A 14,458-nucleotide genomic window follows, 5' to 3' on the forward strand; every position below is an offset into this window, starting at 1 on the left:
TAATATCTTGTCTTCGCTCTATCTGAAACTAAATCTCTCAAAGACTGAACTACTACTGTTTCCACCAGCTAATAGATCTGTCCCTGATATATCCATTGCAGTCTCAGGCCTTACTATAACTCCTAGGCCGTATGCCCGCTGCCTCAGGGTTATGTTTGACTTAAACCTTTCCTTCACCCCCCATATTCAATCACTCGCATGTTCATGTCATCTCCACCTCAAAAACATCTCCAGAATACACCCTTTCCTTACCAGAAATACACTAAAGACACTTATTGTCTCTCTGATTCATTCTCACCTTGACTACTGTAACTCCTTACTAATCGGTCTTCCCCTCACTAAACTCTCCCCTCTACAATCTATTCTGAATACAGCGGCCAGATCTATCATTTTATACAGAAATTCACAGCATTCCCATTGGTTCCAAGGTTGTCTGATAGGGTTTCATCCCACTCACTTAGGAAAATATTTCAGGCTCTCAAGTTTACATGCAGTTTGTTTTTATTCTACGCAAAATCGTAAAATATTCTATCCACAATAGGTGAAAAGTTTTTCGGCTCTTTTTTATGAGCCTTCATCAGACCAGATTGCCGTAGGAAAGAGGAAACCAAAGGTAAGGGAAGAGCTATAGTTGTAATGAGTGATAACATCACTGAAAATGTCATCACTCATTACTACTGTAGCCCTTGTTAAAGGGGTATTCCCACGTCGCATACTCACCAGTCTTTACTGCTGTAAAATCTTCTTTCTTCCTGGTTTCTTGCATCATTTGATAGGCGGGCTTTCACATGCAACCGGCCGTTTAGCTCCGTCCCCAAATTCCCGTGTAGCTCCGCCCACCCATATTGGACTATGAAGTACAGGCAGCAGCAACTCCATTCTGTGTTACATACAGAGACTGCTTGTCTCTGCCATAATGAACACAATTGAATTAGCTAGCCTGATAACTGGGAGAACAGAAGAAATGAAAGCAGCTCCTCTTCCCTATCTGAGTGCAGGACCTAGGTCACATGGTGTAGACACAGGAATAGCTAGATACACAGGCTCGCTCCCTGCACTTAGCCCCTCCTCCCTCCCCCCTGAGAACAGGCAGCTACATCACTTGACTGTTGAGCAGATAAGTCAAGGGCTGTGTCAACAATGAATCCTATTAATATTATAAATGTGAAAGTTTGTGAGTTTGGATGTTTGTGGGTTTGTGTGTTTGGATGTTTGGATGTTTGTTCCTCAATCACGCAAAACCCGCTCGACCGATTTGGCTGAAATTTTCCAGAAACATAGTCACTACACTCGATTGCGCAATAGGCTACTGTTCGTCACAACAGCGCACATACGTTTGTGCCAGGACCCCCACAAAACCCAAACTCACACCACCATCTCTGCAATCTCACACACTTTGGACCATAGCAAGCCACAAAATTCATATTGCCCTCTACAGCCTCGCCCTTAACCCCACACAATCTCATATACATATACTTTACCACTTTGCCCCTCCCCTTAACGATACTCCAGGAGGCTCTCTTTAACGCTCCGGAGCAGCCATGTTTGCCGACCCCCACCGCTCTGACAATCCGCGACACCGCCCACCCATGTCAATACCCCTAGGAAGTCTAATAAATGCAAAAAAAAAGTTTAAAAAAAAAGTAAAAAAAATATAAAAACAAATAAAAAGGATTAAAAATTCAAATCACCCCCCTTTCCCTAGAACACATATAAAAGTAGTTAAAAACTGTGAAACACATACATGTTAGATATCCCCGCGTCCGAAATCGCCCGCTCTACAAAGCTATACAAATATTTTTCCTGTTCGGTAAACGCCATAGCGGGAAAAATGGTCAAAAGTGCCAAACCGCCGTTTTTTCACTCTTTTGATTCTGATAAAAATTTAAATAAAAAGTGATCAAAGCAATAACATTTCCCGAAAATAGTAGAACTAAAAAGTACACCCAACCCCGCAAAAAAAGACGCCCTATACACCCCCGTACACGGACGTATAAAAAAATTACGGCTGTCGGAATATGACGACTTTTCAAAAAAAAAAAGTTTGAACATAGTTTTGGATTTTTTTAAGGGGTCAAAATGTAAATAAAACCATATAAATTTGGTACCCCCGGAATCGTAACAAAACACAGAATACAGGGGACATGTCATTTTGGTTGCACAGTGAACGCCGTAATACCAAAGCCCCTAAGAAAGTCGCAGAAATGCATTTTTTTTTTGTCAAATCCACCTCATTCAGAATTTTTTCCCTGCTTCCCAGTACATTATCCTATCCTATTAATATTATAAATGTGAAAGTTTGTGAGTTTGTGGGTTTGTGGGTTTGTGTGTTTGGATGTTTGCATGTTCGGATGTTTGTTCCTCAATCACGGAAAAACCGCTCCACCGATTTGGCTGAAATTTTCCACAAACATAGTTAATACACCCGATTAAACAATAGGCTACTTTTCGTCACAATAGCGCACATACGTTTTTCCCAGGACCCCCACAAAACCCAAACTCACACCACTATCTCTGCAATCTCACACACTTTGGACCCCGATTTGGCTGAAATTTTCCACAAACATAGTCCCTACACTCGATTGCGCAATAGGCTACTTTTCGTCACAATAGCTCACATACGTATTTCCCAGGACCCTTTGGATGTTCGGATGTTTGGCGGTCAATCACGCAAAAACCGCTCTACCGATTTGGCTGAAATTTTCCACAAACATAGATAATACACCCGATTAAACAATAGGCTACTTTTCGTCACAATAGCGCACATACGTTTGTGCCAGGACCCCCACAAAACCCAAACTCACACCACCATCTCTGCAATCTCACACACTTTGGACCATAGCAAGCCACAAAATTCATATTGCCCTCTACAGCCTCGCCCCTAACCCCACACAATCACATATACATATACTTTACCACTTTGCCCCTCACCTTAACGATTCTCTAGGAGGCGCTCTTTAACGCTCCGGAGCAGCCATGTTTGCCCCCACCACTCTGACAATCCGTGACACCGCCCACCCATGTCAATTCCCCTAGGCGGTCTAATAAATGCAAAAAAAAAAAAGTTTAAAAAAAGTAAAAAAAATATAAAAAAATAAATAAAAAGGATGAAAAATTCAAATCACCCCCCTTTCCCTAGAACACATATAAAAGTAGTTAAAAACTGTGAAATACATACATGTTAGGTATCCGCGCGTCCTAAATCGCCCACTCTACAAAGTTATACAAATATTTTTCCTGTTCGGTAAACGCCGTAGCGGGAAAAATGGTCAAAAGTGCCAAACTGCCATTTTTTCACTGTTTTGATTCTGCTAAAAATTTGAATAAAAAGTGATCAAAGCAATAACATTTCCCAAAAATTGTAGAACTACAAAGTACACCCGTTCCCGCAAAAAAAGACGCCCTATAAATCCCCGTACACGCAAGTATAAAAAAGTTACGGCTGTCGGAATATGACGAGTTTTCAAAAAATAATTTTTTAACACAGTTTTGGATTTTTTTTAAGGGGTCAAAATGTAAATAAAACCATATAAATTTGGTATCCCCGGAATCGTAACGAAACACAGAATACAAGGGACATGTCATTTTGGTTGCACAGTGAACGCCGTAAAACCAAAGCCCGTAAGAAAGTCGCAGAAATGCATTTTTTCTTCAAATCCACCCCATTTTGAATTTTTTCCCTGCTTCCCAGTACATTATATAGAATAAATAATGGTGGCATCATGAAGAAAAATTTGTCCTGCAAAAATTAAGACCTCATATGGCTCTGAGAGCGGAGAAATAAAAAAGTTATGGGGTTTAGAAGGAGGGGAGTCAAAAACGAAAATAAAAAAATCGGCGGGAAAGGGTTAACTTCAAATACCTCTGTCCCAAAGTCACTATGTAAAGTTTCTCACAACACCGTATATATAGCAGCTGAAATACAAATTAACTTCAACACAAAAGTCTCACATATTCTCAGAATTACAGCAACAACAAGATACAAACTTACATTTCATATCCCATCCCTTATACACAGTACGAAAACCTTACCCCCGCCTGTATATACCCACTTCTACAATCACCGCAGACGAAGTCGCGGGTACCAGCTAGTATACAATAATTAATGGTGGCATCATGAAGAAAAATTTGTCCCAAGAAAAATTAAGACCTCATATGACTCTGGGAGCGGAGAAATAAAAAAGTTATGGGGTTTAGAAGGAGGGGAGTCAAAAATGAAAAACCAAAATCAAAAAATGTCATCGACGGGAAGGGGTTAACTTCAAATCCCTCTGTCCCAAAGTCACTATGTAACGTTTCTCACAACACCGTATATATAGCAGCTCAAATACAAATTACATCCAACACAAAAGTCTCACGTATTCTCTGAATTACAGCAAAAACAAGATACAAAGTTACATTTCATATCCCATCCCTTATACATAGTACGAAAACCTTACCCGCGCCTGTATATACCCACTGCTACAATCACCGCAGACGAAGTCGCGGGTACCAGCTAGTTGGGAATAAAGTAAGATAGTGGACAAACAAAGCAGTTTTGCTGAAGCAGTGTATTTAGGAAAAGTCTTGCATCCACATTAACCAGCTGTATAGATAGGATCCTTGTGATGGGACAACCCCTTTAAGTCCAAACAGCTTTTTTTTGAGCATTCCTCAACTTCCCCAGTCTTTTGCTCCTGTTCCAACTTTTTTGCAACTTGCTTCAGGCATCAAATTCAAAATGAGTGAATATTTGCAAAAAACAATAAAGTTTATCAGTTTGGACAATAAATATCTTGTCTAGGTAGTGTATTCAATTGAATGTAGTTTGAAAAGGATTCTCAAATTATCGTATTCTGTTTTTCTTGTTTTACACAACGTTCCAACTTCATTGGAATTGTGGTTGCTCTTGCTATCTCAAGTTTTAGGCCTTAGCCTTGTCATACTACCTCTACCTGTCATTTGTTATCTGTTGGCCTTAGTACTGCTGTTGAGAACTCTCCATTTAGTATGCAGGTGTTTTTGCTCTTATTTCTTTGTCCCAGGGCGGCCCCTTGACATGCTAGTTATGTATTACATAGCCTATTGCACTTATTTGTTCCCCCTAATTTCTTTTGGGGGTTTCCATGTCCCCCTCACAACTTAGGTGCTCCAGGGTTTACTGAACTCCACTTGATCCCAGAGTGTACATCCTGGTTCTGGGGTTACTGGCACTGTGTTTTTTCCTGTTAATGTTTTTCTCTCCTTACAAAGCTGGTCATTTTCGGTTTATGGTTCCCGCCTAGTCCTATCTCTGATTGTCTGACCTATAATGTCCTCTCTAGACACAAACTGTTTAGCCCTCACTTGAGCCTCATGCGTAAGATTATCACAAATAATGTCAGGGGATTGAAATCCCTCTCTGAAGCATTGTAAGACGTTTCTCCGATATGAAAAGCTGAAACCTGATATTCCCCATACGTCCAACACAGCAGCACAACAGATGGGGGGGTATTCCTGCCCCTGCGTGCAATCAGGACAGGTGGAACTTTTACTCAATCAAAGAACCTCCCCTATAAGAGGTCACCAGACCTCCCCCTCCTCGTGTTTTTTTCTGTCCTGCGGACAGGGACAGGTGGTGAGGAGGCCTGTGGCCTCCTCCAGGATCAGAAGAAGGTGGCTGTTAGCTCCTTCTTCTTTCCCTTTCTTTCCTTCTCTTTCTTTCCTTCTGAGAGAAAGATTTAGGTTTTGTCTTACCTGCTTTGCAGGGTGTCTGATGGTTCAGCTGTGCACAGCTCATTCACTGCCCAATAAGGTAAGCTGAGTCCTAGCTTTCCTCTGTGTTTTCTGAAAACTAAAAGCACTTATTTCTATTGCAATGGCCTGTCTGTGTTACAGTCAGGCATGGAATTTGTGTGGAGCCTTGCTTCCCTTCATGCTTAGTGCATAGTGTGAGCACTTATTTCTATTGCAGTAGCCTGTATGTACCTGTCTGTGTTACAGTCTGGCATGGAATTTGTGTGGGAGCCTTGCTTCCCTTCATGCTTAGTGCATAGTGTGAGCACTTATTTCTATTGCAATGGCCTGTCTGTGTTACAGTCAGGCATGGAATTTGGGTGGAGCCTTTGCTCCATTCATGCATAGTGCATAGTGTAGCACTTATGTCTATTGCAGTAGCCTGTATGTACCTGTCTGTGTTACAGTCAGGCATGGAATTTGTGTGGAGCCTTGCTTCCCTTCATGCTTAGTGCATAGTGTGAGCACTTATGTCTATTGCAGTGGTGTGTATGTACCTGTCTGTGTTACAGTCTGGCATGGAATTTGTGTGGGAGCCTTGCTTCCCTTCATGCTTAGTGCATAGTGTGAGCACTTATTTCTATTGCAATGGCCTGTCTGTGTTACAGTCAGGCATGGAATTTGGGTGGAGCCTTTGCTCCATTCATGCATAGTGCATAGTGTAGCACTTATGTCTATTGCAGTGGTGTGTATGTACCTGTCTGTGTTACAGTCAGGCATGGAATTTGTGTGGAGCCTTTGCTCCCTTCATGCTTAGTGCATAGTGTGAGCACTTATGTCTATTACTGTGGCCTGTAGGTGCCTGGCTGTGTTACAGTTCACAGGCATGGAATTTGTGTGTCAGCTTCTGCTCCCTTTATGCTTAGTGCATAGTTGTGCATGTCTATTGCGATGCCCTGTGCGATTGTTATGGCTTTACCGCACCTATCTGGCCGGGTCTTCCCGCTGCCCTAAAGCGCAGCTAATGGGAACTGCAGCCTATGAGATGGCAGTGAGTTATCCAGCAACTCCCACAGCTCTGGTGAGGTAAGCTAAGGTGCACCAAGACTACTTTTGTGAGTGAACAAGTCCCTTTTAAAAAAAAAAAAAAAAAAAAAAAAGGGGGAGTTTTTTTCGTGTTGCTGTCTGTAAGGAAACAGACTTTTATGTTAAGTGCACCGGGTCTAGAGTTCTATACTGTACGTACTCTACCCGAAGGCTAGATCTGCCTTCTCCATCTGTGCCATCTGCCTGTGGGCTGCCTGACTAATGCCTACTGTGTCGGCGTCACTACAAATTTGATCATTGGGGTCCTCCCCCAAGAGTCGATATGGCTGTCTCTAAATTATCGAGGCGCACGTTAGTGCCATCAGAAGATGGCTCATATCTCCAGGAGGCGATATACAGGCGTGCAGAGGGTTCCCTGCACCGAATTTATACTGCAGCATCTGCGCAGGCCTCCGTGGGAGTTCAACAGGAGAAGTCGTTCAGTTCCTGCGAGGTAATAGATATACTCTGTGTAGAGATATCTATACAGGTGTTCCCTGTGATGATCTTCTGGCGTTCCTATCCTCCACCTCCGTAGCAGTGGATTATTTGGCAGAAGCAGGTTTGTATCAAGTGAAGATTGCGGCGAAGGCTATCTCATTAGCCACGGCCGCAAAACGCCCCCTGTGGATGAAGCCCTGGAGGGCAGATAGTACTTCCAAATACAACTTGTGCGCACTTCCATTTGAGCCGGGCAGGCTCTTTTGGAAAGAGCTGGATACCATTATGGAGGTATAAATTGACACACCATCCGAGAGCCTGAGAAGGAGAAAACTACCTTCTGACGTCTACTCCCCCCTCCCCTTGTATCCGCTTTGCCAGTGGAAGGTCGACTTTCCCACTTCTCGGCGGCGTGGAGCCGTCACATTCAGGACCCATGGGGCCTCCAGCTCGTGTATTCGAGCTACAAAATAAAGTTCACATCTCACCCACCCGACAAATTTGTGTAAACCCGCGTTTTGTGTTCAAAAGCAGATCCTTCTGGAGAACGCTGTTCAGGGATACCTGGACAAAGGCGCTCTAGAGCCAGTGCCTGGCAGAGCAATCGACCGGATTTTACTCTCCAGTGTTTTTGGGACCCAAAACATCGGGAGTCAGAGAATGGTGGTCGATTTAAGATTTCTCAACCAATACGTCCTCAAGACCCATTTCCGGAAGGGAACTATCAGGTCAGTGACACCTTTTCTGCACCGAGGAGACAGGTTTGTCACCCTAGATTTAAGGGACGCATATTTACACGTCCCGATATTTCCGCCACACAGAAGGTTCTTGAGGATCGGGGTTGTGCTGAACGGTACTCTGTGTCATCTGCAGTTCACAGCTCTTCCGTTCGGAATATCCTCGCCCCCCCCACACCTTTACAAAGGTCGTGGCCCCGGTCGTTGCAGCTCTTCGGCTCCAAGGTATATTCATCATACCGTACCTAGACGATTGGCTGTTAAAGGCCCACTCAACAGAGGTTCTCGCGGCCCACCTAAGGATCACTATCGCCTTCCTAGAAGAGTTAGGCGGGCTGATCAATGGTCAAAACTCGGCAGTCGTCCCCACCACCAGAATCCAGTTCTTGGGTTCATTGTGGACTCTCAGAGGATGGAGATATCTCTCCCTCACAGTCAGAAGGAGTAGATTTGTCGGGCGTTGCAACATCTGGCGGATACGCGGGAGGTTCGGGTAAGAACCTCAATGAAGGTCCTAGGTTTAATGTCAGCAGCTGCAGATGCAGTTCCATGGGCACTAGAGCATATGCGTCCACTACAGAGCGAGATCCTCAAGGTTTGGAGCCGCAGCCCCTCAGGGCTGAAGAAGCCTATCCAGTTGTCCATCAGTACCCGTCGATCACTGCAATGGTGGTCCCTATTGAAGGACGGGATGTCCACGGTCCAGCCCGACTGGACCCTGTTGACAACGGATGCCTCCTTCCATGGCTGGGGAGCGCATCGGGGGGAGACCCTGGCACAAGGGACATGGAGCCGACTGGAGACTGCTCAGTCATCGAATTGGCGCGAGTCTGCGCAGTGTATTGAACCCTGCTATACTTCACCCAGGATCTACGCGGCAAGGCGGTCAGAGTCAGGACGGACAACGTCACGGTGGTCCTCTACCTGAACAAGCAGGGAGGGATGAGGTCCCCTCCCTCTTCAAGCTAACAGATCAGATTTTTTTCCTGGGCTGAGGAAAATCTAAGCCACCTCAGTGCGGTGCACATAAGGGGACATCTGAATGTGCTGGCAGACCAGCTCAGCAGGGGAGAAGCAGTGTCGGGCGAGTGGTCCCTCAACCAGGAGGTCTTTCGTCAGTTGACTCGGATGAGGGGTCTCCCCGAGGTGGATCTGATGGCCACCCAGTACAATGCCAAGGTGGAGAGGGTCTGTTCCCTCTACCAGGAGGACAACCCCTTGGCAGTAGATGCCCTATCAATACCTTGGAGGTTCAGGCTGGCATACATCTTCCCTCCACTTCCCATGGTTTCGAAGGTATTGGCCAAGATCAGTCAAGACCAGGTATGGGTGATTGCCATCATACCGTTCTGGCCAAAAAGGGCATGATTTACCCACCTCATACAGATGAGTCGAGGGAATTACTGGAGGCTTCCACTTCTTCACAACCTGGTAACCCGAAACAAGTGGCTATGCCAGGACCTGAAGAGGTTCAACCTGACAGCCTGGAGGTTGACCGCACCCTATACGGACATGGGGGATTGTCACAGGCCATGCGGACAACACTGGCCTGCTCAAGGGCAGATTCTATGAATAGAAGCTACATGAGGATTGGCAGAATTTACCAGCAATGGTGCACAGAGAATCAACGTGCAATACCAGTTATGGAGACGGTATTGGAGTTTTGGTAAAGCGGGCTGGAGAAAGCCCTCACCCCGGTGACATTAAAAGTGCATGTAGCTGCCCTTTCAGCCGTATTAGGGATAAGATTGTCTCAAGATTCGTTGGTAAGTTAATCCTTAAGAGGGGCCGGTGGCTCCGACCCGCAATCCAAGTCCTAATCCCCCAATGGGATTTAGCTACGGTACTGCAGGGGCTCTGTGGGCCCCCCTTTGAACCACTACAAGACATAGGACTAAAGTTCCTCTTCTGCAAAGTGGAATTCCTCTTAGTCGTCACATCAGCTAAGCGTACTGGAGAACTGCAGGCTTTAGCAGCCTCTGAGCCGTATTTACTATTCTTCCAGACAGGGTACAATTAAGATATCTCCCGGGATTTATTCCAAAAAGTCCCGTCGACCCAGAAAACCTTTCTGGTAAGTCTTTTCAGAAAATACAAGGGGTGTAGAGCCTTGAAGGCAACATTGGCGAGATGGATCAAGGAGGCCATCTCTCAAGCATTCAGTACTCAGGGCCTACTTCCGCCTGAGTTTTAAGGGCACATTCTAGTTGTGCAGTTGCCACGACATGTGGGGAGAGATATTCCATCTCCCTGGACCAGATTTGTGCGGCAGCGACCTGGAGTTCTCACTTAACTTTTGTGAGACATGATAGGTTGGACGATTTTAGCGCGGAGGCGGCTGCCTTCGGTCGCTCGGTATTGACATCAGTTTGTCAGGAAGTCCCACCCTAGGGGGGGGTTTCTTGCTACCTCCCCATCTGTTGTGCTGCTGTGTTGGACGTATGGGGAATGGAGGATTATGTAGATAATCTGTTTTCCCATAGTCCAAACAGCAGCACAAAGCTCCCTCCCTGTATGTTTGGCTTGTTAATTTTCTGAAGGGTTTGGAAATCTCTACTTTAGAACTAACACGAGGAGGGGGAGGTCTGGTGACCTCTTATAGGGGAGGTTCTTTGATTGAGTAAAAGTTCCACCTGTCCTGATTGCACGCAGGGGCAGGAATACCCCCCCATCTGTTGTGCTGCTGTTTGGACTATGGGAAAACAGATTATCTACATAATCCTCCATTCTCTGTATTAAAGAATCGCGTTTCACCCCCCACCTTATTGCCTAAGTACTTTCACTCACGTTATACACCGGTTAGCCATGATCCCAATCAATCTAAACATAGTGGAGTGTCAATCTTTCCTAGAATTTTTGTTCCCTTACAGGCTGATAACACGATTGTGGATCCTCAGGGGAAACACTACATGCTCCATTACCGCCTTTATGGCCACCACTTATGCCTTGTTAACTCCTATGCACCCACTGAATCCCATGTAGCCTTCTTTCATGAGTTGTTTGCATTGTTAGACCAATTAGATTTCTCTAAAATAATCTGGTGTGAGGAGTTTAATTTCACTGTTAATGCTATCATAGGTCGCTCCTCCCCTTCTGCCCACAAACTTTCCGCTCTGCCCGAAAATCCATTTATGTCACAGACGCTTGGCATTACAACACACACTCTTAGGGCGGGTTCACACCAGCGCCTGGTCTCCGCTTTAGCCAATCCAACAGGTTTCCATCTTCTGCCCTGAGAAACTGGACAGGGGATGGAAACCCAGCCGTCAGTTTTCAAACCCATTCACTTGAACGTGTTTGCAAAGTGACCGCCCGTGTGCATCTTCTGCCTCTTCGCGGCAAAACCGATTTTTTTAACCAGACACAAAGTCGGACATGCAACACTTTGTGTCCGGTTAAAAAAAAAAACGTTTTCTCCGCGGAGAGGCAGAAGACGCATACGGGCGGTCACTTTGCAAACACATTCAAGTGTATGGGTTTGAAAACTGACCGCCCGGTTTCCGTCTCCTGCCCAGTTTCTCGAGGCAGAAGACGGAAACCCGCCGGAGACTGGGCGCTGGTGTGAACCTGTCTTTTCAGCAAATGGTGGAACGGGCTTTTTATTTTTTGTTTTTCACAGTGTTCAGAAAATTGTTTTACATCACAATGCCATATTTCATGGTAAGGTACAAATTATTTTTGCCATGCACATCAACATGCATTCAATGTTTCTGTCTAGTCTTGGCCTTCGTCAAGCTTGATTTTAGGTTGGATGGAGGCAATGTGATAAGCTCAGCAGAAACCACTCTAAGGGTGCATTCACACTACGTAAACGGCAGCTTATTCTGAACGTAAAACACGTATAAAGCAGTTCCATTCATTTCTATGGGAGCCGGCATATGAGCGCTCCCCATAGAAATGAATGGGCTGCTTTTTTCACTACGAGCAGTCCCATTGAAGTGACGCTGGGTTCACACCTGCGTTCATGTCTCCGTTCTATGGTTTCCGTCTTCTGCATGGCAGAAGACGGAAACCATAGACCGGGTCCGGCCGTGCGCGGCGGTGAGCGTTTTAGGCTCTCCACCGCGAAACCGGATTTTTTTATCCGGACACAGAGTACTGCATGTCCAACTCTGTGTTCGGATTATAAAACCCGGTTTCGCGGCGGAGAGCGCAAAACGCTCACCGCCGCACACGGCCGGACATCTCTCTCACCCATTCAAATGAATGGGTGAGAGAGACTCCTGCAGGTTTCCGTCTCCTGCCTCTGTTTTAGGCAGGAAACGGAAACCTGAACTACGGAGAGGGCGACGCAGATGTGAACGAGCCCTGAATGGGAAGTGCTGGCGTGTACGGCTCGGCATGAGCAGAGCTAGCCGTACACGTGTTTTACGTTCAGAATAAGCTGCCGTATACGTAGTGTGAATGCACCCTAAGGGCTTGTTCACACGGGGCAAGAGGGGGTGGATTCGGACGCTGTCCCGTCCCCCATGTGAACTAGCCCTAACACAAACAGGCCTGTCTCCACAACAGTCAGACACAAACACACCTCAAAAAGGTAATGGGTTAAAAGAGCAACACAAAGTAGCCTTAAATTTAACAATTTAATACCCAGAGGGTTCAGTGCCGTATATAGACAAGACAAGCAAATATGACAAAATAACATAAAATTGCAAGCAGCCCTGAAATAAATTCGATCAAAACATAATAATAGATCTTGGGAATCTGCTGCTGGAAATGGGCACACCCAGCTCTTTCAGTTGACTCCGCAGATGTGACATAAGTTGAAAGGGATCATAGTCTCTTATGCCTTGTTTTTAGCCACACCTTCATGCCAGGGTGCTCCCCTCCCCCTACTCCCAGAGGAAGGGAATGAACAACTTTATCTAGGAAAGAGGAATTTCTTTCTTTACCTTGGAGTGCTGTATCACCTCCTCTTTCTCTCTTTGTATCTACTTGACCAGAACGTTGTAAAACCATAAAGACATCTGGTTGTGCACAGCCAGAGAAAAGCAATTTCCTCTCTGACCCCGCTCCCCCTTATATACACACAAACCATTGAGATTGATAACACAAACATAAACACATCATTCACTAATTCAGGCATATATATATGATCAATATGAATAATAACACATACTATAATACATATAGTTCATTACAATAGAGTGCCATACCCTTCATGTATAATATAGAAACACCGAGAAAGACCTCCAAGAAAGCCTGTCAGTGCTGGAAAAATTCAGCACCACATGGGCCCTACCCATCAACCAGAAGAAGACCAAAATCATGGTATTCCAGAAGAAGGGCCACAATAAAGCCTCCACCACCTCACAATTCACACTGAACGGCTCCACACTGGAGAAAACCAACAGCTACACCTACCTGGGGCTGGAGCTCAGCCAATCAGGAAGCTTCAAAGCAGCAATAGAAACCCTGAAAGCAAAAGCCTGCAGAACCTTCTACGCCATCAGAAGACAACTGTACCACCTCAAACCACCGGTGAGGGTCTGGATGAAGATATTTGACGCTGTCATCTCCCCGATCCTTCTCTATGGCAGTGAGGTTTGGGGCCCAGCCACCTACCCAGACCAGTCAAAATGGGATTCCAGCCCAACAGAGAACTTCCACCTGGAGTTCTGCAAATACCTGCTCCATGTCCATCGCAACACCACCAACATAGCCTGCAGGGCAGAGCTAGGCAGACTCCCCCTATGGCTCACCATACAGAAGAGGGCGCTAGCTTTCCAGGCACACATCCAGGTGAGCAAGTCCGACTCCTACCACCACCAAGCCTGGCTAAGCCACCTGAGCAAACCAGACATTCACCAACCAAACAGCAGCCAACAACCAAACCAAAAACACCAACAGATGATAACCAAGGCCGAAATAAAGGCGACCACAGAGGCAAATAGAGAGCGGTACATTGAAGAATGGAGAAACGAAATAAATAACTCCAAGAAACTCACCGTGTACCAATCCCTACAAAGGGACTACACCATGGCCACCTACCTGGAGAGAATACGCCACCCCAAGCACAGACAGACCCTGAGCCGATACAGACTGAGCGCCCACAACCTAGAGATAGAGACGGGGCGATACAGACAGACGTACAAGCCACGGGAGAAGAGACTGTGCCAGCACTGTGACCAGGGGGCCCTAGAAGACGAGACCCACTTCCTGCTACACTGCACCAAATACTCAGCTATGAGGGCCGCCTACTACCAAAGACTCTCTGCCCACATGCCAGACTTCATATCTGCAGACGAGAAGAGGAAACTCTACATCCTACTGGGAGAAGAAGAGGCCACTGTGGAGATCGCTGCCCAATACGTGTCCAGCTGTCACCAAATAAGAGGAAGATGAGACTCCACGGACTGTTATATTTATCCCAAAACACCCGCCCCACCCACCCCCACCCCCACCTCCCCATATAGCAGCCACCAACGAAGAGGAAGATGAGACTCCATGGACTGTTATATTTATCCCAAAACACCCGCCCCACCCACCCCCACCCCCAA

Source organism: Leptodactylus fuscus, chromosome 5 (assembly GCF_031893055.1).
Source record: "Leptodactylus fuscus isolate aLepFus1 chromosome 5, aLepFus1.hap2, whole genome shotgun sequence".
NCBI lineage: Eukaryota > Metazoa > Chordata > Amphibia > Anura > Leptodactylidae > Leptodactylus > Leptodactylus fuscus.